Source organism: Pan paniscus, chromosome 19 (genome assembly GCF_029289425.2).
Source record: "Pan paniscus chromosome 19, NHGRI_mPanPan1-v2.0_pri, whole genome shotgun sequence".
NCBI classification, from domain to species: domain Eukaryota; kingdom Metazoa; phylum Chordata; class Mammalia; order Primates; family Hominidae; genus Pan; species Pan paniscus.
In genome coordinates, this window is record NC_073268.2 from 32,418,888 (window position 1) to 32,444,959 (window position 26,072).

General features: G+C 51.3%; 1 protein-coding gene and 1 long non-coding RNA gene across 7 annotated transcripts in view; one reads left to right on the top strand and one right to left on the bottom strand.

Moving 5' to 3' along the window:
* Positions 1-925: 925 nt before the first annotated feature.
* LOC134729506 (uncharacterized) lies at positions 926-10,031 on the top strand. 2 transcript variants are annotated; one of them, XR_010110654.1, is made up of 3 exons: positions 926-1,276; positions 3,382-3,471; positions 9,909-10,031. It is a non-coding gene; the product is annotated as an uncharacterized LOC134729506 (long non-coding RNA). The 2 variants fall into 2 exon arrangements; XR_010110653.1 differs by lacking the exon at positions 9,909-10,031 and adding an exon at positions 3,766-3,891.
* Positions 1,868-26,072, bottom strand: part of LOC103785028 (polycomb protein SUZ12) — a 115,981-nt gene continuing 91,776 nt past the window's right edge. For 3 of the 5 annotated variants that reach the window (XM_063599130.1, XM_034943240.3, XM_063599127.1), the window contains one exon: positions 1,868-26,039. The gene's annotated coding sequence lies outside the window, so the exon portion shown is untranslated. The remainder of the gene's footprint in view (positions 26,040-26,072) is intronic. The other 2 variants (XM_063599129.1, XM_063599128.1) reach the window with 2 other exon arrangements.

Consider the following 26,072-nt stretch of genomic DNA (forward strand, 5'->3'; position numbering starts at 1 on the left):
CCAGTGGGAGGAGCTACCTAGGCAAAGAGCATAGATGGTGGGCGGTAGAATTGGATCCGTGAAGCCAACTTGACCAGTCCCATGATTCCTTTGGGGCTTTTGATAATCATTCCCTGCCCCTCCCTGGGTACCCCAAGGCATTCTATGGTCCTCGACTCTAGCTTTGGCCCCTGTAGAAGTTCTTTTTTTTTTTGAGACGGAGTCTCGCTTTGTCACCCAGGCTGGAGTGCAGTGGCGCGACCTCGGCTCACTGCAAGCTCCTCCTCCCGGGTTCACTCCATTCTCCTGCCTCAGTCTCCCGAACACCTGGGACTACAGGCGCCCACCACCACGCCCGGCTAATTTTTTGTATTTTTAGTAGAGACGGGGTTTCACTGCGTTAGCCAGGATGGTCTCGATCTCCTGTCCTCGTGATCCGCCCGTCTCGGCCTCCCAAAGTGCTGGATTACAGGCATGAGCCACCGCGCCCGGCCCTCTGTAGAAGTTCTTTCTGCCCAGGTTTGCTCCCTCTCTAAGCTCCCACAGGAGCTGTGGCTTGGGTTGTTCAAGACCCCAAATTCCCGACTGGACTTCCTTTCTTCAGCTCTGCATTGGGGTGTGACCAGGACTGAAGTATTTTATTGAAATCATTGGCTCTCCTGATAGCAAACAGAGAGTTGGTGTCAGTAAGGCAGAGGAGAGGTTAGTCTGTAGTGTGCTATGGAGTAAGGGAGCAATGGAAATCGGGAGCTTAGTTTGAACACACTCAGTGTCCCCTTGTGCAGTGTCCAACCTGCCCAACCGTACCAGCCCACCCTTATTGAGGGACTAAAGAGTGGAGGAAAGGAAGGGGAAAGGGATTTCACTGACAGCTGGAGCCTTAGTCCTCGGGCCAAATGAAGGACCTTCCCAGAACAGAGTGACCCAGAAGGAAGCTGTGGCCCAACCACCAAGATGGGTAACCCCGTCAGGCGCAACCTGCCCTCTTGTCAATCAAGGCTGGACCACGTGGTGTGGGGAAGGGGTGGAGGACTAAGAGAGGGGGCAAAGAGGAGGGTAGGAAGGTCCTGGCCTAAACGACCCAGTTAGTTTCCCCATCACCCCCTACCCCCATCCTGTATCCCAGGGAAGTATAGTGCAGCTGGGTTCTTGGTTGCCATGGCGACTGACAAAAAAAAGACTTGAGGGGAGGAAAACACCCCGGGGCATGAAGAAGCAATTTGCTCTCAGGTCTGGGAGTCAGCACCGGAATCAGAATGTCCTAAGGAGGAAAGAAAACTGAGCGAGCCGGGCTTGGGTAGGTGGCAAACCTTCCCGAGGTCCCCTGCCAGCCATCCTAAGAGAGAGAGGGTAGGGGCGACCCCAGCTCTTGTGGGAGGCGCCAACTCTAAGTCCCCACCCCCGAGGCTGCCCCTCCCACCCGAAGCGTTTAGCACCCAGGGTCTGCGGGGGGGGGGCGGGGGGGGCGAGGCGGGGGCGGGGCTTCCCAACGGATTGCTTTTTTTTTTTTTTTTTTTTTTTTTTTTTCTTAATTTCCAGTTCCGCCTTGGGACGAGTCCCTGGCTGGGGGAACCGCATCAGGCCTGACACCCATCCCATTCCCCCCTAAACCCAGAACGAGATCCAACCTCACTCCCCAGCCCCTTCCCGACCTCGCCGCTCAGGCTGTGATGGGAAGGTCCCTGGGAGTGGGGAGGAGGGCAAATTTAAACCCGGAGGGGATCCTGTAGCCCAGTTCTCCTCGGTTCCCTAAACCTCCAGGAAAGCGGAGAAAGTCACATTGTGGTGGCAGCAGCGGGTTTTTTTTTAAAAATCTGTTAATAAAACGCAAGTGAATCAAATCCGCCCTAAGGGAAGGGGGGGGGGTGCGGCGAGGCAGAGGCCATGGTGTTTGCAGAAGTTGGAAATTTAATAAGAAGGAAAAATAAAAATAGCCACTGTGCTGGAAAGAGAGAGAGAGAGAAGGTTGGGAGAAGCAGGCAAGTGTGGGACTCCTGGCTGGGTGGAAACGTGCAGAGGGGGCTGGGGAAGGCGAGGGCACCACTAGTCCGGAGGAGCAAGGGAGACACTGCTGGGGATACCAGGAGGGGAGTCTTTGGGGTGTCACTAGAACAGTCCAGTTCCTTGGCAGATTTTTCACCAGCAGTGAGCTGGGCACAGAGGTTGGGGTTTGGCCCTCTGAACACCTGGGTGTAGAGGTCCAGCCTCTGGTTACTTGGTCTTCACAGCGCCCCCCACCTTCTGAGCTACTCAAGAGATGGGAGACAGTAGCAGTACTGCCAAGAACAGTTGTGCAAGTTGCACACTGCACAAGCATACCAGACAGAGGCTAGAGCAGAAGCTAACATCATCTGTTCCCCTCACCACACATTGCATCTGCCCAGAGGAAGAGGTACCTTTTATTTATTTTATTTTATTTTATTTTATTTATTTTATTTTTTGAGATGGAGTCTCACTGTTATTGCCTGGGCTGGAGTGCAATGGCACGATCTCAGCTCACTGAAACCTCTACCTCCCAGGTTCCAGCAATTCTCCTGCCTCAGCCTCCCGAGTAGCTGAGATTACAGGCGCCCGCCACCACGCCCAGCTAATTTTTGTATTTTTAATAGAGACGAGGTTTCACCATGTTGGCCAGGCTGGTCTCGAACTCCTGACCTCAGGTGAGCTGCCCACCTCAGCCTCCCAAAGTGTTGGGATTACAGGCATGAGCCACGGCACCCAGCAAGGAAGGGGTACCTTTTAAAGATGTACACAAGGCCGGGCGCCATGACTCATGCCTGTAATCCCAGCACTTTGGGAGGCCAAGACGGAAGGATCGCCCAGGACCTGAAGACCAGCCTAAGCAGCATAGGGAGACCACCATCTCTACAATAAATAAATAATGAGAAAATAAACATCCTGGCCGGGCGTTGTGGCTCACGCCTGTAATCCCACTGCTTTGAGCGGCCTAGGCAGGCAGATTGCTTGAGCTCAGGAGTTCAAGACCAGCTTGGGCAACATGGTGAATCCCTGTCTCTATGAAAAATACAAAAATTACCCAGGCATGGTGGCGCACAACTGTGGTCCCAGCTACTCAGGGGGCTGAGGTGGGAGGATCGCTGGAGTGGAGGCTGCAGTGAGCTGTGATCACGCCACTGCACACCAGCCTGTGTGACAGAGTGAGATCCAGCCTCAAAAAAAAAGAGAAAAGTCCACACATAGTTGATAGTGAACCAGCTGCATCTCTGAACACATCCAGTGATACCCCCTCCACCCCCCTCCAGGAAACCCAAGATTGCTGACAGGCCCAGCTAGAGCAGCTTTGAGCTGGCTGCAACCTGTGGGGTCCTCTGGGAGCAGCTGAATGGAATTTGTTCATGCTTTCACTCAACAAGTATTTACTGGGTGTTTATTTCATGCCAGGTGCCGTGCTGGGCAGTGAATGAATGAACCTTGCCCTGGGGTTAACACTCCAGTGGGATGAACAAACAAACCCCACAAGCACTGCATACGGTATGCAAAATGGGGTGCATGCTATGGAGGGAAATACAGCTGGGAAGGGTGGGGGCGGGCAGGGGCCCTGGGTGCAATTTTTACAAAGTGACCTCACTGAGGAGGTGACATTGCAGCAAACCCAGAAGCAGGCAAGGAGGAGTCATGTGGCTGGCTGAGGGAACAGCATTTTAGGCAGGGGGAACAGCCTGTGCAAAGCACTGAGACCTTGTTTTGTGAATTGAGCACCTTGAAATATGGGTTGCTTGGCCCTAGTTAAGGTTCTGAAAGAGCCTTTAATTTTTTTTCCCCTAGACCTGGGTGTGGCGGCTCATGCCTGTAATCCTAACTACTCAAGAGGCTGAGGTGGGAGGATCACTTAAGTCCAGAAGGTTGAGGCTGCAGTGAGCCATGATCATACCACACGGCACTTCAGCCTGGGTGACAGAGCAAGACTTTGTCTCAAAAACAAAAAACAAAAAAATCCAATTCCGGCCAGGTGCGGTGGCTCATGCCTGTAATCCTAGCACTTTGGGAGGCCGAGGCAGCTGGATCACAAGGTCAGGAGTTCGAGACCAGCCTGGTCAAGATGGTGAAACCCCGTCTCTACTAAAAATAAAAAAAAATTAGCTGGTGGCATGTGCCTGTAGTCCCAGCTACTCAGGAGGCTGAGGCAGGAGAATTCCTTGAACCTGGGAGGCGGAGGTTGCAGTGAGCCGAGATCGTGCACTGCACTCTAGCCTGGGCGACAGAGCGAGACTCCATCTCAAAAAAAAAAAAAAAAAAAAAAAAAAAATCCAATTCCAACCTATACAAGGCAGCAGCTGTGAGGTGACACAAGTATGAACCCCATTAAGTCCCCCCAAAAGCCAAGAATCTTGGATTTCCTTCACAAGTGAATGACCCCCCCAATCTTGAAGGAAAATCATTCTAGCAGCAAATCCTAGGCAGGAGTTACTATCAGCCAGATATTGCCATCTGCCTTAACTGGTTTAATCCTGACAGTGAACCCCAATTATGTAGAAAATGTTACCACCATTTTTTTTTTTAATACAGAGTCTCGCTCTGTCCCCCAGGCTGGAGTGCGGTAGTACAATCTCGGTTCACTGCAACCTCTGACTCCTGGGTTCAAGTGATTCTCCTGCTTCAGCCTTCCAAGTAGCTGGCATTACAGGGGCACGCCACCACACCTGGCTAATTTTTATATTTTTAGTAGAGATGGGGTTTTGCCATGTTGGCCAGGCTGGTCTCGAAGTCCTGACCTCAGGTGATCTGCCCGCCTCAGCCTCCCAAAGTGCTGGGATTACAGGCGTGAGCCACCGTGCCCGGCTGTTATCACCATTTTACAGGTGGAGAAACCAAGACACAGAACAATGCAGTGGCTCCCATGTGTGGATAAGAAGTAGCTTGTAGATTTGAACCCAGGACACCTTTCTGTGCATTGAGCCAGGCCGATCTGCACCCAGGCACCTGCCCAGGTGGATGCAGGGCCTGTGAGATTCTTCCAAGGCCTCCCATTTTGATGGGGTCCCCAGGCCTCCAGGCCTGCACTGGAGCTGGTCTGCTTCCAGGTGGAGCCAACGGAGGGTCCTGGTGCGGGGGAGTCGGCGTTGGCGGGTGATTGACGGTTTAATATCTCGCGCTGCGACCTGGGCCCCTCCTCTCCCACGCCTCTGTGGGTGGCCCCCAGTGAGAGGCGGAGATGGGATAATTCGGTTACCAAAAAGAGAATGAAAATTCCAGAGAGAGAAAGAGACAGAGAAAGAGGTGCAGACCAGGGAGTGCGCTGGGAGCTGATTTGGCTGGGCTGGGCTTGGATGGGAGGGAGGAGGCCGACTCTCAAATCCGGAATCCCTCTGGGGGCCTGGGGACTCATAGGTCCCAGCCGTCTTTAACTCCCATCTGACTTCCTGTCTTGAGAACAGAGACAGCAGATGTGACAAGTGAGAGGTCACAGGCAGGGGCAAGGCCTCAGAGGAGAGGGAAGCATGTGGCCTCCGCCTGGGACAACTGCTGGCAGGTGAGGCCAAGGGGAGGTAGGGACTAGTGGAGTTGGGGTGGAGGGAACGGGAGACTCCAAGTTCCCAGCTCAGAGGCTTCTGGTCATCCTTGACTGGAGTCCTCTCTCTTTTTTTTTTTTTTTTAGATGGAGTCTTACTCTGTCGCCCAGGCTAGAGTGCAATGGCATAGTCTTGGCTCACTGCAACCTCCGCCTCCCGGGTTCGAGCAAGTCTGCAGTCTCAGCCTCCCGAGTAGCTGGGACTACAGGCGTGCAGCACCACGCCTGGCTATTTTTTGTATTTTTAGTACAGACGGGGTTTCACTGTGTTGGCCAGGCTGGTCTCGAACTCCTGACCTCAAGTGTTTCTCCCACCTTGGCCTCCCAAAGCGCTGGGATTACAGGCGTGAGCCACCGCGCCCCGCTGGAGTCCTCTCTTTTTTTCTCTTTCCATCCACGTTCAAACCTCGGACTTCATTTCTTCCCCACCTCCCCGGCCCTCACCTGGTCCAGCCCAGCATCCCTCACCTGGTCCAGCCCAGCATCCCTCACCTGGACTGTGCAGTTCCTTCTACCCTTGCTCAGGTCTCCAGCCTGGCCCTGAAGCCTGTTCCCTCCGCAGCCTCCAGAGGGCGCGAGCGAACACCTGATCAGGCCACGCCCCCTCCTCCCGCTCAGAACCCGGAAGGCTCCCAACTTGTGTTAATTTCCCATGGTTGCCGTCACAAGCTAGCGTTTTTTTAACGACGCAAATTATCCTACAGCTCTAGAGGTCAGAGATGTGGTTCGGGTCTCACCTGCCTAAGACCAAGAGGTCAGCAGGCTGCAGTCCTTTCTTGGAGGTTTTAGGGGACGATCTATTTCTTGCTCATTTAGGGGTGCAAGATTCAGTTCCTCGGGATTGTAGAACTGAGGCCCCTGTTTTCTTGCTGGTTGTCTGTTCCCCGTTTCTAGAAGTTGCCTGCATTCCTTGGCTCGTGGGCCCTCCCTCCATTTTCAAAGCCAGCAATGACGAGTCAAGTCCTCCTCATATGACAGCCTTCAACTCCCCTCTGCCGCCGCCTTGCACTTTAAGGACTTGTGTGATTAGATGATCCAAGGTCATTTCCCTGTCTGAAGGTCCTTAATTACCTAATCAGCAAAGTCCCTTTTGTTGCATGAGGTAGCAATTCACTAATCTTGCTTCTCAGGGCCTGGCTGTGTCCAAAGGACTCTTTCTCCTTTAGACACTTTTAAGTGTCTCACCTGTCCTCTGCCTCTCCCTGGGCACCTGCTCCCTGCTCAGCCTGCCTCTCCCGCAATTCAAGCCAGTCATATGCTTGACACTCCTCCAGGAAGCCTCCCTGAAGTACCTATGTTTATCAACCCACTGGAGCAGTTACCAGCCCCTTTCTCCTATCCTCCCCAGGCCACGAGATCTTGAAAGTTTAGGATGAGGAAGTAGACATCTTGGGAAGGAGGGCATTATTCTCCTTACCAACTGCCTCACTCAGAGCAAAACTCCAGTCCTCACGGAGGCCAGAAAACCCAGCTTTCTCCAAGCAGATGGGCCTCCTTACTGTTCTCCAAACTCACCAAAGACATCCTGCCTCAGGGCCTTTGCACAGGCTGTTCCCTCTGCCTGAGTCATCCTCCCCCAGATATCCACATGGCTCCTCCCTCACCTCCTCCAGGTCTCCCTTCACTTGTGCCCCTCCCCAGGGGAGACTTCTCTGATGCACACACACCCAATTTACAACATCCACAGACTCTTATTGCTGCCTTTTTTTTTTTGAGACAGGGTCTTGCTGTGTTGCTCAGGCTGGAGTGCAGTGGTGTGCTGTCAGCTCACTGCAACCTCCACCTCAGAGTTCAAGTGATTCTCCTGCCTCAGTCTACTCAGTAGCTGGGATTACAGGCATGCTCCATGACACCTGGCTAATTTTTGTGTTTTTAGTAGAGACGGGGTTTTGCCATGCTGACCAGGCTGGTTTTGAACTCCTAGCCTCAAGTGATCCGCCCGCCTCGGCCTACCAAAGTGCTGGGATTACAGGCCTGAGGCTGCTGTATTTTCTCCATTGCACTGGCTACTTTTGGCTACACCACAGAATATTCACTCCTTGTTCATCTTGTCATCGCCCAGGTCTCCCACTGGAAAGTCAGCTCCAAGAGGGAAGTTCCTCCACACTGTTCCCTCCTGGCTCTGTATGCCGCCCCCTTCCCTGGCCCTTGGCATACAGCAGGTGCTCCATAAGTGTTAGGGCTGGGCGCAGTGGCTCACGCCTGTAACTACCAGCACTTTGAGAGGCCGAGCGGACAGATTTGAGCCCAGGAGTTCAAGACCAGCCTGGCCAACATGGCAAAACCCCGTCTTTACTAAAAATACAAAAATTATCCAGGTGTGGTGATGCATGCCTGTAATCCCAACTACTCGAGAGGCTGAGAAATGAGAATTGCTTAAACCTGGGAGGCAGAGGCTGCAGTGAGCAGTGATCACGCCACTGCACTCCAGCATGGGCATCAGAGCGAGACTGTGTTTCAAAAAATAATAATAAGTGTTTGTTGAGTGAATGGATGGCAGGCAGACAGGGCCCCAGCCCAGAGGAGGATGGGGACCCAGTGGAAGGTGGGAGCGGCAGGTGGAGAGGGATTGGTGTGGAGATGGTAGAGAAAAAGACCTTCTAGAACAATCCTGGGGGTCAGGTGGTCCCTGTGATGAAATGAACCAGCATTGTGTGAATTCAGTCAAGGGCTGATCTCTCATGATCTCTATAACGTACTTTTCACAGGGAAACGTGTCCCCCCTGCCCCACAATCCCCTTGATAAAATCTTAGCTTTATGACTTTGTTCTCTGTTCATCTCAGATAACAGATGTTCCTGGAGTTGCCTTAGTCACAGGGCAGCTTGGCTTCAATTCAAAACAAGGAATGTCCAGACCCAAGCTGGGGCCTTGATTTAGACTTCAATCCTATTTCCTTCTGCCTCTCCTCCATCCGAACCAGCATCATGTTCTGGGGGTCTGGGTAGTGCAGGGGCCCCTTCCTTCTTGCTTTCCTCTCCTTTCCTTTCACGGCCAGGGCTGCAGCTCCAGGAGGGAATATAGTGTGTCAAATGGTGGCCCCCCAAAAGGATGTGTCCACATTCTGGCCCCTGCAACCTGTGAACGTGATGTTATTATATTAACTTTTTTTTTTTTTTTTTTTTTGAGATGAAGTCTTGCTCTTGTCTCCCAACTGGAGTGCAATGGTGCAATCAAGGCTCGCTGCAACCTCCGCCTCCCAGGTTCAAGTGATTCTCCTGCCTCAGCCTCCTGAGTAGCTGGGATTACAGGCGCCTGCCACCACGTCCACCTAATTTTTGTGTTTTTAGGAGAGACGGGCTTTCCCCATGTTGGCCAGGCTGGTCTCAAACTCCTGATCTCAGATGATACGCCTGCCTTGGCCTCCCAAAGTGCTGGGATTACAGGCATGAGCCACCACGCCTGGCCAACTTATTTTTTTTTTTAAAGACATGGTCTTGCTCTGTCACTCAGGGTGGCTAGAGAGCAATGGCATGATTTCGGCTCACTGCAGCCTCGACCTCCCAGGCTCAAGTGATCTTCCCACCTCAGCCTTCCAAGTAGCTGGGACCACAGGCATGCACCACCATGCCTGGCTAATTTTTGTATTTTTTGCAGAGATTCTTGCTACGTTTCCCGGGCTGGTCTCAAAGTCCTGGCCTCGAGAGAGCCTCCCACCTCGGACTCCCAAAGTGCTGGGATTACAGGCGTGAGCCACTGCACCTGGCCTGAATGTGATCTTAGGTGGATAAACTGTAACTGTCATAGGCCCATTGTTTGAGGCACTGGGCAAGTCAACATGCTGAGATACCAGTTTGCAGCAGAGAAGGAGGTTTAATCATAGGGCCACAGATCGAGGAGATGGGAGCAAATATAAAATCCATCTCCTGGGTGGGTGTGGTGGCTCACACCTGTAATCCCAGCACTTTAGGAGGCTGAGGTGGGCAGATCACTTGAGGCCAGGAGTTTGAGACCAGCCTGGCCAACATGGCAAAACCCTGTCTCTACTAAAAATACAAAAATTAGCCGGGCGTGGTGGTGCATGCCTGTAGTCCCAGCTACTTGGGAGGCTGAGGTGGGAGAATCAGTTGAACCTGGGAGATGAAGGTGGTAGTGAGCCAAGATCGCACCTCTGCACTCCAGCCTGGGTGACAGAGTGAGACTCTCTCAGAAAACAAACAAACAAAAATTAATTAATTAATAAAAATGAAATAAAATTAAAAAATTCATCTCCCCGAGGAATTTGGGGCTGGGGTTTTTAAGGGGTATGGAGTGGGCCCAAGTGTGGAGATCCTTTGATTGGTCAGAGTGCAAGGTGAAGTCTTGGGACAGAGGATTGGGCGGGAGTTGAGGGACAAGGGGTGGGTGAAGAAGCTGTATTCTCATGCTGATCCCATTCCTATATGGGGGGTCTTCTTCAGACTGGTTGCTGGAATTCAAGATCTGCAAAAACATCTGAAGTGATCCTTAAGCAAAAGCCATATGATCCTGACTGGGCGCAGTGGCTCACGCCTGTAATACCAGCACTTGGAGGCCGAGGCGGGTGGATCACTTGAGGTCAGGAGTTCAAGATCAGCCTGGCCAACATGGTAAAACCCCTTCTTTACTAAAAATGCAAAAATTAGCCAGGCGTGGTGGTGCACGCCTGTAATCCCGGCTACTCTGGAGGCTGAGGCAGGAGAATCGCTGGAACCCGGGAGGCAGCGGTTACAGTGAGCTGAGATCACATCAATGCACTCCAGCCTGGGTGACAGAGCAAGACTCCATCTCAAAAAAAAAAAGGCATATGCTCCTAATGTCAGAGATCCTGTCTGTAGAAACAATGGGATGTATTTGTGTTTTGTTTTGTTTTGAGACAGAGTTTCGCTCTTGATGCCCAGGCTGGAGTGCAATGGCGCGATCTCGGCTCACTGCAACCTCTGCCTCCTGGGATCAAGCGATTCTCCTGCCTCAGCCTCCCCAGTAGCTGGGCTTACAGGCATGCACCACCATGCCTGGCTAATTTTTGTATCTTTGGTAGAGATGGGGTTTCTCCATGTTGGTCAGGCTGGTCTCGAACTCCCAACCTCAGGTGATCCACCCGCCTTGGCCTCCCAAAGTGCTGGGATTACAGGCGTGAGCCACTGCGCCCAGTGAAACAATGGGGTGTAAAAGTGCTACCTGACTTTTAGCAGCAAGGAAGGGGACCCTAGTGCAGCCTGATTCATGGTTCATTGTAACTGTATTTCTGTCTGGAATCTAGCATGCAATCCTTGTCAATTCTGTAGGAGGGATTTTGAAAGGGTCATTGCAGATATTAGAATTCTCAAGATGAGATCATCCTGGAAAACATGGTAGTCCTAAATCCACAGACGACTCTCCTTAGGAGAGACACATAGAGGAGACACAGTAGAGAAGGACCCGTGAAGACGGAAGCAGAGGTTGGAAGGCTGTGGTTGCCACCGAGGAACGCCTGGAGCCCTCACAAGCTGGAAGGGGCCAGGAGGGATTCTTCCCTAGATCCTCTGTGGGGAGCGTGGCCCTGCAGATGCTTTGATTTCAGACTTCTGGCCTGTAGAACTGTGAGAAAATAGGTTTCTGTTGTTTTAAGTGACTCAGTTTGTGGTACTGTTATAGTGGCCACAGGAAGGAAACAAATCCGGGGGTCAGATGGTTCTCATTACACTGGGTCTGCTGTCAGCCAACCTTGCCTCTCAGGGCCTAGTGGTGTTCAGAATGAAATCTTTCACTTTCTTTCTTTTTTTTTTTTTTTTGAGACAGGGTCTCACTCTGTCACCCAGGCTGGAATGATGTAGTGGGGCAATCTCGGCTCACTGCAACTTCTGCCTCCCAAGTTCCAGCGATTCTCCTGTCTCAGGCCAAGTCAGGTGGATCACTTGAGGTCAGGAGTTCAAGACCAGCCTCACCAGTGAAACCTCGTCTCTACTAAAAAAAAAAAAAAAAAAAAAAAAAAATTAGCCGGGCGTGGTGGTGTCCACCTGTAGTCCCAGCTACTCGGAGGCTGAGGTGGGAGAATCACTTGAACCCAGGATGTAGAGGTTGCAGTGAGCTGAGATTGTGCCACTGCATTCCAGCCTGGGCAACAGAGTGAGACCCTGTCTAAAAAAAAAAAAAAAAAAAAAAGGCTGGGTGCAGTGGCTCATGCCTGTAATCCCAGCACTTTGGGAGGCCAAGGTGGGTGGATCACGAGGTCAGGAGTTCAAGACCAGCCTGACCAACATAGTGAAACCCCGTCTCTACTAAAAATACAAAAATTAGGCTGGGTGCGGTGGCTCTCACTTGTAATCCCAGCACTTTGGGAGGCCAAGGCAGGTGGATCACGAGGTCAGGAGATTGAGACCATCCTGGCTAACATGGTAAAACCCCGTCTCTACTAAAAATACAAAAAAAAAAAAATTTGCCGGGCATGGTGGTGAGCGCCTGTAGTCCCAGCTACTCCAGAGGCTGAGGCAGGAGAATGGCGTGAACCCGGGAGACAGAGCTTGCAGTGAGCCGAGCTCACGCCATTGCACTCCAGCCTGGGTGACAGAGTGAGACTCCATCTCAAAAAAATTTATCTTCCGAGTAATGTGCAAAGGAAATCAGTATTCGGAAGAGCTATCTGCACTCCCAAGTTCTTTGCAGCACTATTCACAATAACAAGATATGGAAGCAACCTAAGTGTCCATCAATGAATGAATGGATAAAGAAAATGAGGTGCATATACACAATGGAGTACTGTTCAGCCTGATAAAAGAAGGAAATCTTGTCATTTGCAACAATGTGCATGAATCTGGAGGACATTATGCGAAGTGAACTAAGTCTGGTGCAGAAAGACAAATAGTTCATGATCTCACTTGCATGCAGAATCTAAAAAAAAAAAAAAGTCACATTCACAGAAGTAGAGAGTAGAACAGTGCTTACTAGAGTCTGGGGTCGCAGAAAACATGTGGCCCAAAGGATACAAAGTTTCCATTAGGAAGAGTAAGTGCTGGTGATCTGTTGCACAGCAAGGTGGCTATAGCTAATCATAATGTATATTTTTTCTTTTTCTTTTCTTTTTTTTTTGAGACAGAGTCTCTTTCTGTTGCCCAGGCTGGAGTGCAGTGGCACAATCTCAGCTCAAGGCAACCTCCACCTCCCAGGTTCAAGCAATTCTCTGCCTCAGCCTCCTGAGGAGCTGGGACTACAGGCGCCTGCCACCACGCCTGGCTAATTTTTATATTTTTAGTAGAGACAGGGTTTCACCATCTTGGCCAGGTTGGTCTTGGACTCGTGACCTCATGATCCACCTGCCTCGGCCTCCCAAAGTGCTGGGATTACAGGCGTGAGTGACTGCGCCCCGCCCCATAATGTATTTTCAAACTTGTGAAATGAGTGGATTTTAAATGGTCTCCCTATAGGGTCTGGTGCGGTAGCTCACATGTGTAATCCCAGCACTGTGGGAGGCTGAGATGGGAGGATCACTTCAGCCCAGGTGTTCAAAACCAGCCTGGGCAATATTTTACAGAACCTGTCTCTAAAAAAACAAACTGTTCTTGCTACAAAGAAATAAGTATGTGAGGTGATGGATATGTTCATTAGCGTGACCTGCTTTATAATATATACAGTATTGAAACATCATATCATAGTCCATAAACATATGCAATTACTTGTCAATTAAAAATAAAAATTAGGGATCAGATGTGGTAGCTCATACCTGTAATTCCAGCACATTGGGAGGCCAAGGCGGGTGGATCACTTGAGGTCAGGAGTTTGTGACCAGCCTGACTAACATGGTGAAATCCCAACTCTACTAAAATTATGAAATTAGCTGGGCGTGGTGGCACGCACCTGTAATCCCAGCTACTTGAGGGCCTGAAGCAGGAGAATCGCTTGAATCCAGGAGGGGGAAGTTGCAGTGAGCCAAGATTGTGCCATTGCACTCCAGCCTGGGCAACAGAGCAAGACTCTGTCAAAAAAAAAGAAAGAGGCTGGGCACGGTGGCTCACACCTGTAATCCCAGCATTTTGGGAGGCCAAGGTGGGCAGATCACAAGGTCAGGAGTTTGAGACCAGCCTGGCCAACATGGTGACACCTCATCTCTACTAACAACACAAAAATTAGCCAGGTGTGGTGGTGCGCACCTGTAGTCCCAGCTACTCAGGAGGCTGAGGCAGGAGAATGGCGTGAACCTGGGAGGCAGAGGTTGCAGTGAGCCAAGATTACCTAGTGACAGAGCAAGACTGTCTCAAAAAAAAAAAAAAGAGAGAGAAAAGGAAGGAAGGAAGGAGAGAGGGAGGGAGGGAAGGAGAAAGAAAGAGGAAGGAAGGAAGGAAGGAAGGGCTGGGCGCACTGGCTCACGCCTGTAATCCCAGCACTTTGGGAGGCCGAGGCGAGCAGATCATGAGGTCAGGAGATTGAGACCATCCTGGCTAACACGGTGAAACCCCATCTCTACTAAAAATGCAAAAAGTTAGCCGGGCGCGGTGGCAGGCGCCTGTAGTGCCAGCTACTCGGGAGGCTGAGGCAGGAGAATGGAGTGAACCTGGGAGGCGGAGGTTGCAGTGAGCCAAGCTTGCAGTGAGCCGAGATTGCACCACTGCACTCCAGCCTGGGCAACAGAGCGAGATTCCGTCTCAAAAAAAAAAAAAAAGAAAGAAAGGAAAGAAAGAGAGAGAGAAAAAGAGAGGGAGGGAGGGAGAGAGAGAGAGAAAGAGAAAGAAAGAAAAGAAATAAAGAAAAAAAAGAAAAGGAAAGAAAAGAGAAAAGAAAAGATCTTCACTGTGGTCTGGCTTCCGTTGCTAGTCATTGTGTCTGCCTGGTTGAAATGTCCATCTTAGCATTCTGTTACTCTATCGGCATTCAGCTCTGGTAGTCACTGGTGTGACATTATTGCATAAATGTTCCTGGCCAACAGAGAAGGGGAAAATTTGTAGAAGGGAAGAAAGAATGGATGAGGGAGCATGGGTGGAAAACTTAAGGGTGGTCTGAGCTATACCCAGGAAGCCCGGGATTGGGAAAACCCAACTCTCAGCGCCCTTGGGGCTGAGAGCAACATAAGGTTTAGCAGCCTTAGTAATTTCTTTAAAATCTGAATTAGGGCCGGGTGCAGTGGCTCGCGCCTGTAATCCCAGCACTTTAAGAGACGGAGGTGGGTGGATCACCTGAGATCAGGAGTTCGAGACCAGCCTGGCCAATGTGGCAAAACTCCATCTCTACTAAAAATACAAAAATTAGCTGGGCATGGTGGCAGGCACCTGTAATCCCAGCTACTTGAGAGGCTGAGGCAGGGATAATTGCTTGAACCCAGGAGGTAGAGCTTGCAGTGAGACGAGATGGTGCCACTATATTCCAGCCTGGGCAACACAGCAAGACTCCATCTTAAAAAAAAAAATCTAAATTGGACCAGGCATGTTGGCTCACACCTGCAATCCCAGCACTTTAGGAGGCCAAGGAGACCAGCCTGGACGACACAGCAAGACCCCACCTCTACAAAAAACTTTAGAATTTGCCAGGCAGTCACAAGTCCCACCCAGGTTTAGGAGGTGGGAACACAGGTCCTGTGATATGGTTTGCATTTGTATCCCCCCCCCACCCAAATCTTATGTTGAATTGTAATCCCTGGTGTTGGAGGAAGGACCAGGTGGGAGGTGATTGGATCATGGGGTCAGAGTCCTCCCTTGCTGCTCTTGTGATAGTGAGTGAGTGAGTTCTCACAAGATCTGGTTGTTTAAAAGTGTATAGTACTTCCCTCCTCTTTCTCTTGCTCCTTCTCCAGCCATGTTTCCCCTTGGCCTTCCACCATGATTGTAAGTTTTCTGAGGCTTCCCCAGCTATGTTTCCTATACAGCCCACAGAACCATGAGCCAATTAAGCCTCTTTTCTTTATAAATTACCCAGTTTCAGGCATTTCTTCATAACAGTGTGATAAGGAACTAATACACCCTGCCTCTCACGAGAGGAGCACCAGCACTTTGTAAGAAGAGCCTATGCAATATGATCAAAACCAGGGCTGACAATCTTTGCAAATCACAACCTGTCATTCCTTTCTCACTTCCCAGCTTCCCTGTTGCTATTTCCTGGGATCTGCTCCCAGGTCAACAACTTACCCCTGCAAATCTTTGTCTCAGGGTCTCTGCCTTTGGGAGGACCCAAACTAAGATATCTCACAAAATCAATAGTGTGTTTATATAGCTGGTATAGGTGTATGTAAACGTTTAGAAAAAGGTCTGTAAGGATACACTCCAAACAGACAGCAGTAGCTTCTGTAAGGAGGGAACTGGGATGGGGGTTGAGAGGGTTCATGTATTAGGCCGTTGCCTATATGGGTAAATTTGCTGTAAAGAAATATCAAAGAATGGGTACATTTTATTTTATTTATTTTACTTTATTTCACTTTATTTTATTTTATTTGAGATGGAGTCTCACTCTGTTACCTAGGCTAGAGTGCAGTGACACGATCTTGGCTCACTGCAACCTCCTCCTCCCGGGTTCAAGCGATTCTCCTGCCTCAGCCTCCCAAGTAGCTGTGATTACAAGTGTGTGCCACCACACCAGGCTAATTTTTGTATTTTTAGTAAAGATGGGGTTTCACCATGTTGGCCAGGCTGGTCTCAAACTCCTAACCTCAAGTGATCCGCCTGCCTCAGCCTCCCAAAGTGCTGGGATTACAGATGTGAGCCATCACACCTGGCTAGAATGGGTAATTTATAAAGAAAAGAGGCTTAATTTACTCACAGTTCTGCGGGCTGTACAAGCACAGTGCTGGCATCTGCTTGGCTTCTGGAAAGATCTCAGGGAGCTTTAACTCATGGCAGAAGGTGAAGCAGGAACTTCACATGGCAAAAGCAGGAGCAGGAGAGAGAGTGGGGTGGAGGGGAGGTGCCACACACTTAAACAACCAGATCTCCAGGCCAGGCGCAGTGGCTCACGCCTGTAATCCCAACACTTTGGGAGGCCAAGGCAGGTGGATCATTTGAGGTCAGGAGTTCGAGACCACCCTGACCAACACAGTGAAACCCCATCTTTACTAAAAATACAAAAAAATTAGCTGGCCGCAGTGGCGCAGGCCTATAATCCTGGCTACTCAGGCGGCTGAGGCAGGAGAATCGCTTGAATCCAGGAGGTGGAGGTTGCAGTGAGCTGAGATTGCACCACTGCACTCCAGCCTGGGTGACAGAGTGAGAATCCATCTCAAAAAACAAACAAAACAACTAATTCTCCAAAGAACTCACTCACAATTGTGTGGACAGCACCAAAGAGATGGCGCTAAGCCATTCATGAGGGATCCGCCCCCATGATCCAATCCCCTCCCACCAAGCCCCACCTCCAATATTGGGAATTACAGTTCAACATGAGATTTGGCAGGGAAACAGATCCAAACTGCATCAGTTCATCTATAATATATGATTTTTTTTTTTTTTTTTTTTTGCCCCGAGGGAGGAAGAATTTTCTGAATCCCTGTGGTTAGTAAAAGAGAGAGGCGGCCGGGTGCGGTGGCTCACGTCTGTAATCCCAGCATTTTGGGAGGCTGAGGCGGGCTGATCACGAGATCAGGAGATCCAGACCATCCTGGCTAACATAGTAAAACCCCATCTATACTAAAAATACAAAAAAATTAGCCGAGCGTGGTGGTGCATGCCTCTAGTCCCAGCTACTAGGGAGGCTGAGGCAGGAGAATGGCGTGAACCCAGGAGGCGGAGCTTGCAGTGAGCCGAGATCGTGCCACTGCACTCCAGCCTGGGCGACAGAGCGAGACTTCGTCTTAAAAACAAAAGAGAGAGAGAGAGAGCCATGATCAGGAAGCCGTCATGATGACTCGTGGAGACACTGGCCCTGAAGTAGCTGCAACCCTCTTAATACACAGGAAGAAAGGGCTGGGATGCAGGAAGAAAGGGCTGGGAGGCAAGCACAGGCAGCCCCTCTGTGAACCCTCAGGTAGGAGCCACCAGCCATTTTACTGCTGAGTTTAGCATTTGGGGTTGTTCAAGAGTTCAGGGCTTCTGGGAGACTAGAGAATGCCTTCATCTCCAGGGCACTAAAACCTCAGTTACCTAATCTGTGAAATGGGTATGGTCACAGCAATCCCACAAAACTGCTGGTAGGGTTACATGTAATTATTTCTCCTTTTTTTCTTTTTTTAAGAGATGGGTTCTCCCTGTGTATGTTGCCCAGGCTGGATTTGAACTCCTAGGATCAAGTGATCCTCCCACCTTGGCCTTCCAATGTGCTGGGATCACAGTACATTTTTTCTTGTAGAAACAGGGTCTCCCTGCTGGGCACGGTGGTTCACACCTGTAATTCCAGCACTTTGGGAGGCTGAGGTGGGTGGATCACCTGAGGTCAGGAGTTTGAGACCAGCCTGGCTGACATGGTGAAACCCCATCTCTACTAAAAATACAAAAAATTGGCCAGGCGCGGTGGCTCACGCCTGTAATCCCAGCACTTTGGGAGGCCAAGGTGGGTGGATCACGAGGTCAGGAGATGGAGACCATCCTGGCTAACACGGTGAAACCCCATCTCTACTAAAAATACAAAAAATTAGCCAGGCGTGGTGGCGGGCGCCTGTAGTCCCAGCTACTGGGGAGGCTGAGGCAGGAGAATGGTGTGAACCCGGGAGGCAGAGCTTGCAGTGTGCCGAGATCGTGCCACTGCACTCCAGCCTGGGCAACAGAGCGAGACTCTGTCTCAAAAAAAACAAAAAACAAAACAAAACAAAAAATTAGCTGGGTGTGGTGGTGGGCACCTGTAATCTCAGCTACTCAGGAGGAGGAAAATCGCTTGAATCCGGGAAACAGAGGTTGCAGTGAGCCGAGATCACACCATTGCACTCCAGCCTGGGTAACAAAAGCAAAACTCTGTCTTACAAAAATAATAATAATAAAATAACAATGGATTGGTTGAGCGATCACCGTATGCCAGAAGTTGCTTTAAGCATTTTCCATGTATTAATCCATTTTACACCTCACAATATCGCTACCAAGTAGAAACGATTATCTCGATTTTGTAAAAGGTGAAACAGGAAAAAACCACTAGAGCAGAGCTGGCAGACCCTCAACCTTCTTTTCCTTCTGACTCCAAATGACAGACAGCATTCTTTCCATCTCTCACCTCCTCATGCCTCCTGTGGAAAAAATGAATGAACAGATGAGAAAAGTTGGAGCTGGAGAAAGACCGTGTTCCTCGTGTTCTGTGAGACCTGGGAAGGCTGCTAAAACCCAGGGAGCAGAGTTCTCCTCCCTCCATCCTTATCCACAGTCTGGGTCCCATCCAGACCCTCCTCTCCAAACCGGGGGTTTGCGACAAAGCAGGTGAGGGAGGCATTTCATTCCAGAGCAGAAGGGGGTTCCTCCCCCATCCCACTCCCGTTTCATTTTTAAGGGGAAAAGCAGCTCCCCATACGGTGAGGCAATGAGGCGGAGCAGCAGGTTCCCGGGGATCTCCGCAGCCCCGTTGCCATAACAACCGAACTCACTCGCAGCCTCTGATAGGGGAGTCAGCTGGAACCACAGCTTGGGCAGGAAACGGATGAGTGAGTAGGAAAGAAACTTCAAGATCAATCACTGGCCCTCACACCGAGCTGCGCACACCCCAAGGCCAAGTGAGGCTGGAAACCCTTGTCGTCCTTGGGAAATGGGGGAGGGCACCGGTACCCCTGGGACCTCCCTCCTGAATCTGGGCAGCTTTAAACATTTTTTTTCCAACTTTGGAAGACAGTTGTACAACCTCGAAGGAGAGGAGGTGTCACGATTCACAAAGCGTATGGATCACACATGGCTCTAGGTGACATTCTCTTTGCTCTGTTTAATTTTTATTGTATATTTTATTCTTTTATTTTGAGATAGGGTCTTGCTCTATTGCCCAGGCTGGAGTCCAGTGGCATGATCACACCTTACTGCAGCCTCAAATTACTGGACTGAGGTGATCCTCCTGCCTCAGCCATGCGAGTAGCTGGGACTACAGACATGCACCACCACACCTGGCTAATTTTTAAAATATATATGTTTTTGTAGAGATAGGGTCCTGCTACATTGCCCAGGCTGGTCTCAAACTCCTGGCTTCAAGTGATCCTCCTGCTCTGGCCTCCCAAAGTGTTGGGATTATAGGCATGAGCCACTGCATCCAGCATCATTTCTTTTCATTATTATTATGATTATTATTTTGAGATGGAGTCTCGCTCTGTCACCCAGGCTGTAGTGGAGTGGTGTGACCTCGGCTCACTGCAACCTCCACCTCCCAGGTTCAAGTGATTCTCCTGCCTCAGCCTCCTGAGGAGGTGCGATTACAGGTACCCTCCACAATGCCTGGCTAATTTTTTTTTCTTTTTGAGACGGAGTCTTCCTCTGTCTCCCAGGCTGGAGTGCAATGGCGCGATCTCAGCTCACTGGAACCTCTGCTTCCTAGGTTCAAGCAATTCTTCTGCCTCAGCTTCCTGAGTAGCTGGGACTACAGGCAGGCGCCCACCACACCTGACTAATTTTTGTATTTTTAGTAGAGACGGGGTTTCACCATATTGGCTGGTCTCAAACTCCTGACCTTATAATCCGCCCACCTCGGCCTCCAAAGTGCTGGGATTACAGGCGTAAGCCACCGTCCCTGGCCTAACCTGGCTAATTTTTATATTTTTAGTAGAGATGGGGCTTCACCATGTTGGCAAGGCAAGTCTCAAACTCATGACCTCAAGTGATCTGCTCACCTTGGCCTCCCAAAGTGCTGGGATTACAGGCGTGAGCCACTGCACCCAGCCTAATCTTTTTTTTTTTTTTTTTTTTTTAAATGAAGACAAGGTCTCACTACATTACCCAGGCTGGTCTCGAGCTCCTGGCCTCAAGCGATCCTCCCATCTCAGCCTCCTGAGTAGCTTGGATTACAGGCACAAGCCATCATGACTGGCTTCCTCTTTTTTTTTTTTTTAATGAATATGGTAAAGTGCACAAATCATAAATTTCAGCGTGGTGAATTTCTACACATGTATACCTGTATATCCACCATGCAGACCAGAAGAACATATTTGTCCCTCCAGGAAATTCCCAAATGCTCTTTCTTAGTCAATATCCTCCAATTTGACATTTTCATCATAGATTAGTTTTGCCCACCCCTGAACTTTGTGTAAGTGGAAATACATGGTTTGGCATCTTGCTTTTACGCAACATTGTATCTGTGAGAATCTATTGTCATGTCTGTTTTCCTGTTCTTTTTCTTTGTTGTATAATATTCCATTGTGGAGATATATCACAATGTATTTATCTTACTGCTGATAGATATTTGAGTTGTTTGCAGTGAATGGTTATTGTAGATAAAGCAGCTATGAACATCCTTGTACATGTCTTTTGATGAACATAAGTTTACCTCTTGTGGGGATGTGGACAGGGTCTCACTCAGTAACTCAGGCTGGATCGCAGGAACCTGGCTCACTGTAGCCTCAACCTCCCAGGCTCAAGTGATCCTCCCACCTCAGCCTCCCGAATAGCTGGGACCACAGGTATACACTATCACACCCAGCTAATTTTTTTGTAATTTTTGTACAGACAGGGTCTCGCTTTGTTGTCCAGGCTGCTCTTGAACCCCTGGTTCAAACTATCCTCCTGCCTTGGCCTCCCAACATGCTGGGGTTACAGACATGAGCCACTGTGCCCAGCATCTTGGTTTATTGAATGCTGGCGACCTGCCAAGAACTTTACATCAGTTATATCCTTACATAGTCACAACATTATTTATTTAATTCACTAATTCAACACATATTTGAAAATCTAGTAGGTGCCAGGTATTGTGGGACACACCGAGAATAAGAGTCAAGGTTTATAAATTTTGGCCAGGTGCGGTGGCTCACACCTGTAATCCCAGCACTTTGGGAGGCCGAAACAAACGGATGATGGAGGCCAGGGCAGAAGCCAGGAGGCTGTGGCCAAGGCAACCTCAGTAAATCCAGGCAAGTGATGAAGGAGTTGGGAAGCACAAAAGTGGAAAGAAGTGGGTGAATTTATGTTCTCTCTTTTTTTTTTTTTTTTAGAGACAGGGTCTTGCTCTGTTGCCCAGGCTGGAGTGCAGTGGTGCGACCTCTGCTCACTGCAACCTCCGCTCACTGCAACCTCCGCCTCCCAGTTCAAGGGATTCTCGTGCGTCAGCCTCCCAAGCAGCTGGGATGACAGGCATGCACCACGATACCGGCTAATTTTTGTACTTTTTTTTTTTTAGTAGAGACAGGGTTTCACCATGTTGGCCAGGCTGGTCTTGAACTCCTGACCTCAAGTGATCCACCTGCCTTGGCCTCCCAAAGTGCTGGGATTACAGGTGTGAGCCACTGTGCCTGGCCCTTAACTTGACTTATTTTTTCAAAAAGTTTTTTTTTTTTTTAATTTGAGACAGGGGTTTGGCTATGTTGCCCAGGCTGGTCTCCAACTCCTTGCCTCAAGTGATCCTCCCACCTCAGCCTCAGGTTCTTTGAACATAATTATTCCCAAATTACAAGTAGAGATAACTGAATCTCAGAGAGGTTAACTTGCCTAAGGTCACACAGCTATGAAATGGAGAAAGGGTAAGAAAATCCGTCTGACCTTCCTTCAGTTATGCAAAAGATGTCATGTGGTGGGTGGTGTGACCTCAGAAAACCTAGAAGAGTGGGGGGTCCAGGCTGGTGGTGGGGTAAAAGACCCAAGTGAACACACCTGTCCTGCTGGGGTAACTACTCACCCCTAGGCCACAGGGCAAGCAAAGTGGCAAGCCACAAATTGAATTGGGGGGCTGGAGGGGGATGTTTCATTGATGTCACAAATGAACATGGACCCCATATCTGCAGCAGGGATGGTTCAGGGCCAGTCAAGGAGATGATCGGGGCCCACGGACCCTCAAACGCGTCAGGAAGCCAGGTTGGTCCCTGAGTGTGTGTGATGGGATGTGGGTTTGTTGGGGGGACTGCCGCCGCCCGCCCCATTAGCAGCACCGTCATTATCCCAGATTTATGTATGTATAATTCTTCTTCCTCCCCCTCCCCAAACCGCTCCAACATCTCTCCTGGCTGCAAACCCGCCTCCCCCAGAAACAGCCACGGAGCCGCCTGCCACCGGGCCATTACCACACAGGGAAGGGGGTGTGGAGGGAGGGGGCAGGCAGCAGGGAAGGGGAAAGGGGGAGCCAGGAGAGGACGAGGGAGGCAGGAGCTGTAAGGATGGGAGTGAGGCGGCAAGATGGAAGAGAAGAGGGGAAGGAAACAGGGCTTGGAGGAGATGGGGAACCTCTGAGGGTTCTGGGGGGAGGGGGGGACACGTGTCCCAGAGGACGTGGCCGCAGACAGCGGGCCCCAGGGGCAGCCGAGGGTCTCCTGCGCCCTTTCTGGCCAATGCCAGGGCTGAGAATAGGGGGGTGGGGGTCCCATCGGCCGGGACTCTGTGGCTGGGTCTCAGCCCAGAACTTACTAGAGGGCCTCGCGCCGGAACCCCTCCCCCACTCTGGGAACCTCCACCTGCGGGGTGGGGTGGGGGTCTCCAGGCTGGGCGCGGGGATCCCGGCCGCCGGCTGCAGAGCTGGGAGCCCGGAGCGATGACTCCATCACCCTCCACTTTTCCCTCCTCGTCCCCAAACCTGGCCCCCTCCCTTCTTGCGCCCCTCGGGTTGGGGGCGCGGGAGAGCCCCCTCTATTACAAGAGAAATCATTGCCGCATTAATGCAAGGTTTCCAGGCAAGGAGAGGGGATCGCTTCATAAAAGATGCATTGTTCCCATTGCCTGCACGCGGCTCCCTCCCCAGCATCCTGCAAGATGGCGGCGGCCCCAGGGAGGGAGGGGGAGGGGCTGGGGAGGGGGAGAGAGAGGATGGCTGGGAACTCGGAGGAGGGAAGAGAAACGCAGCCCAAGGAGGTGGCACGAGGGAGGCAGGAGAGCAGGCCGGGGGGTTGGGAGTGGGGGGCGCTGGGGCCTGGAGGGGGGCAGGCGGGGGTGGGGGCAAAAGGGGAGGGAAAGGGGAGAAAAAGGCCGACTGGGCAGCGTGACCAGGAGAGAGGGGAAGACGGTACCCCCTCAACTGTCCCTAGGCTCCAAGCCCCCCTCCAGCGGGGCCCCTTGGTTCTCTCTCTTGGTCCCCGTGCACTCTCCCGCCGAGATGATCCAGGGAGCCACCATTTTCTGGCATGGAGGCCGCTGCACCCCATTGGCTTGCCTCCCTACCCTCCTTCCTGCCTTGGCACCACGGTTGCCATGCTGAGAGGGATCAAGCCTCCTCCATCTGCCTCCCAAGTCAAGGCCTCCAGAGTTGACCCGAAAGAGCTCCTTAGGAAGAAACTGCCGTTTGGGCACACCTGCATCCGTCCTACCTGCTGGGGACGGTTCCAGAAACCAGACAGTTTCCAGAGAGGGAAACTGGGGCAGAGGACAGCCGAGAACTCAACACGGGTCTCTACCTGCCCAGCGCCCCACCCGTGACCCCAGACCAACCTCAGCCCCCCTCCTCCCCGCCTTTTCTTCCATCCTCCGCGGGCAACCACGAAGAGAGTTTCAAGGCCCCCCACTTCCCAGCCTTCCTGCTTCGCCTAGGGGAGCTCCCAAACGCCTGAAAATATCTTTAAATTAGGAAAAAGAGCTAAGCCGCCAGAGTCCTTTGGTCTATTAAAGGAAGAGCAGAGGCCACCGGCGCCCCAACCCCATCCCCAGCCCGGTTTTGCATTTGAAGCCCTGACCGCGGATCTAGCCAGAACAATGACGGGGCCTGCCCAGCTGGCCCCAGCTGAATCCCTTTCAGTGGTCCTGGGCCCCCTGCCAGGTGTGCCAAAATTAGGAGGGCTCCCCTCCTAGGCGCTTTTCATCCCCTGGGGCTGCTGGGGTCTCAGAGGCGCTAATGAAGCGCCTCTTGCCGCCTTCCCTCTAGGAAGAGGGGGCCTGGGGGAGCCGGAGGTAGGGCCACACTGGGGGCAGGCGCCTGGAAATCTGCCTTCCAAGAACTGCCCCAGGAACATGTTTTTGTGCCTTGGTCAGCGGCAGCTCCCTCCCTCCCTGCTCCTCAGGGTCCTCCCACAGGTTCTGGTGACATCCACCTCCTCCAGGCAGCCCTCCTAGCCTGCTGGCATTGCCTCCCTACTGTGTTTCCTTTGGAGTTCGGCAGTGGGGGCAGGCTGCCTGGATTCAGATTGGAGCGCCATTGCTTTCTGGCTGTGGCTCAGTTAGCCACCCCGAGCCTCAGTTTCCCCACCCGTCAAGAGAGGAGAATTATAAAAACCTATGTCATGAGACTGTTGTGAAGGAGTCGCTGTGTGAAGAACTGTGGAAGGTCACACGTGCAAAGTGGGTGCAATAATCCCTAGACTTTCGCCTCAGCCACAGGGGCCCCTCACTGCACCCCAGACACACCCAGTGTGTGCCCATTTCTGGGACTTCCCACTGGCTGTTCTCTTTATTTTATTTGTATTTGTATTTTTTCTTTTGAGGCGGAGTCTTGCTCTGTAGCCCAGGCTGGAGTGCGTGGTGCAATCTCGGCTCACTGCAACCTTCACCTCCTGGGTTCAAGCAGCTTCCTGAGTAGCTGGGATTACCGGCGCATGCCACCACGCCCAGCTAATTTTTGTATTTTTAGTAGAGACGGGGTTTCACCATGTTGGCCAGGCTGGTCTAGAACTCCTGACCTCAGGTGATCCACCTGCCTCGGTCTCCCAAAGCGCTGGGACTACAGACATGAGCCACCGCGCCGGCTTTTTTTTTTTTTTTTTTTTGAGACGGAGTCTAGCTCTGTCGCCCAGGCTGGAGTGCAGTGGCCTGATCTCGGCTCACTGCAAGCTCCGCCTCCCGGGTTCACGGCATTCTCCTGCCTCGGCCTCCTGAGTAGCTGAGACTGCAGGCGCCCACCACCATGCCCGGCTAATTTTTTGTATTTTTAGTAGAGACAGGGTTTCACTGTGTTAGCCAGGATGGTCTCAATCTCCTGACCTCGTGATCCGCCCGCCTCGGCCTCCCAAAGTGCTGGGATTACAGGCGTGAGCCACCGCCCCCCGCCTTTTTTTTTCTTAAGATGGAGTCTCACTCTGTCACCCAGGCTAGAGCACAGTGGTGTGATCTCACTGCAACCTCCGCCTCTTGGGTTCAAGCGGTTTCTCCCACCTCAGCCTCCCAAGTAGCTGGGACCACAGGCACATGCCACCACACCTGGCTAATTTTTGTATTTTTAGTACAGACAGGGTTTCACCATGTTGGCCAGGCTAGTCTCAAACTCCTGACCTCAGGTGATCCGCCTACCTCTGCCTCCCAAAGTGCTGGGATTACAGGTGTGAGCCACCTTGCCAGGCCCAGTGGTCCCTGTTATTTACCATCATCTGTCTTACAGCCAGCTGACATTGTATTACTTACCTGAACTCAGGATATCAGGCTCTCGAATCCAAGAACCTGGGTTCAAATCCCAGCTTCACAGTTATTAGCTGTGTGACATTGGGCATGTTACTTAACTTCTCCGAGCCCATTTCCTCATTTATAAAATGAAGATGGTAATAAAACCCACCTGGAGCCAGGTGCAGTGTCCGGAGTCTGTAATCGCAGCCACTCAGGAGCTCAAGGTAGGAGGGTCCCTTTAGGCCAAGAGTTTGAGACCAGCCTGGGCAACATAGCAAGACCCTGTCTCTACCAAAAAAAAAAAAAAAAAAAAAAAGCCAG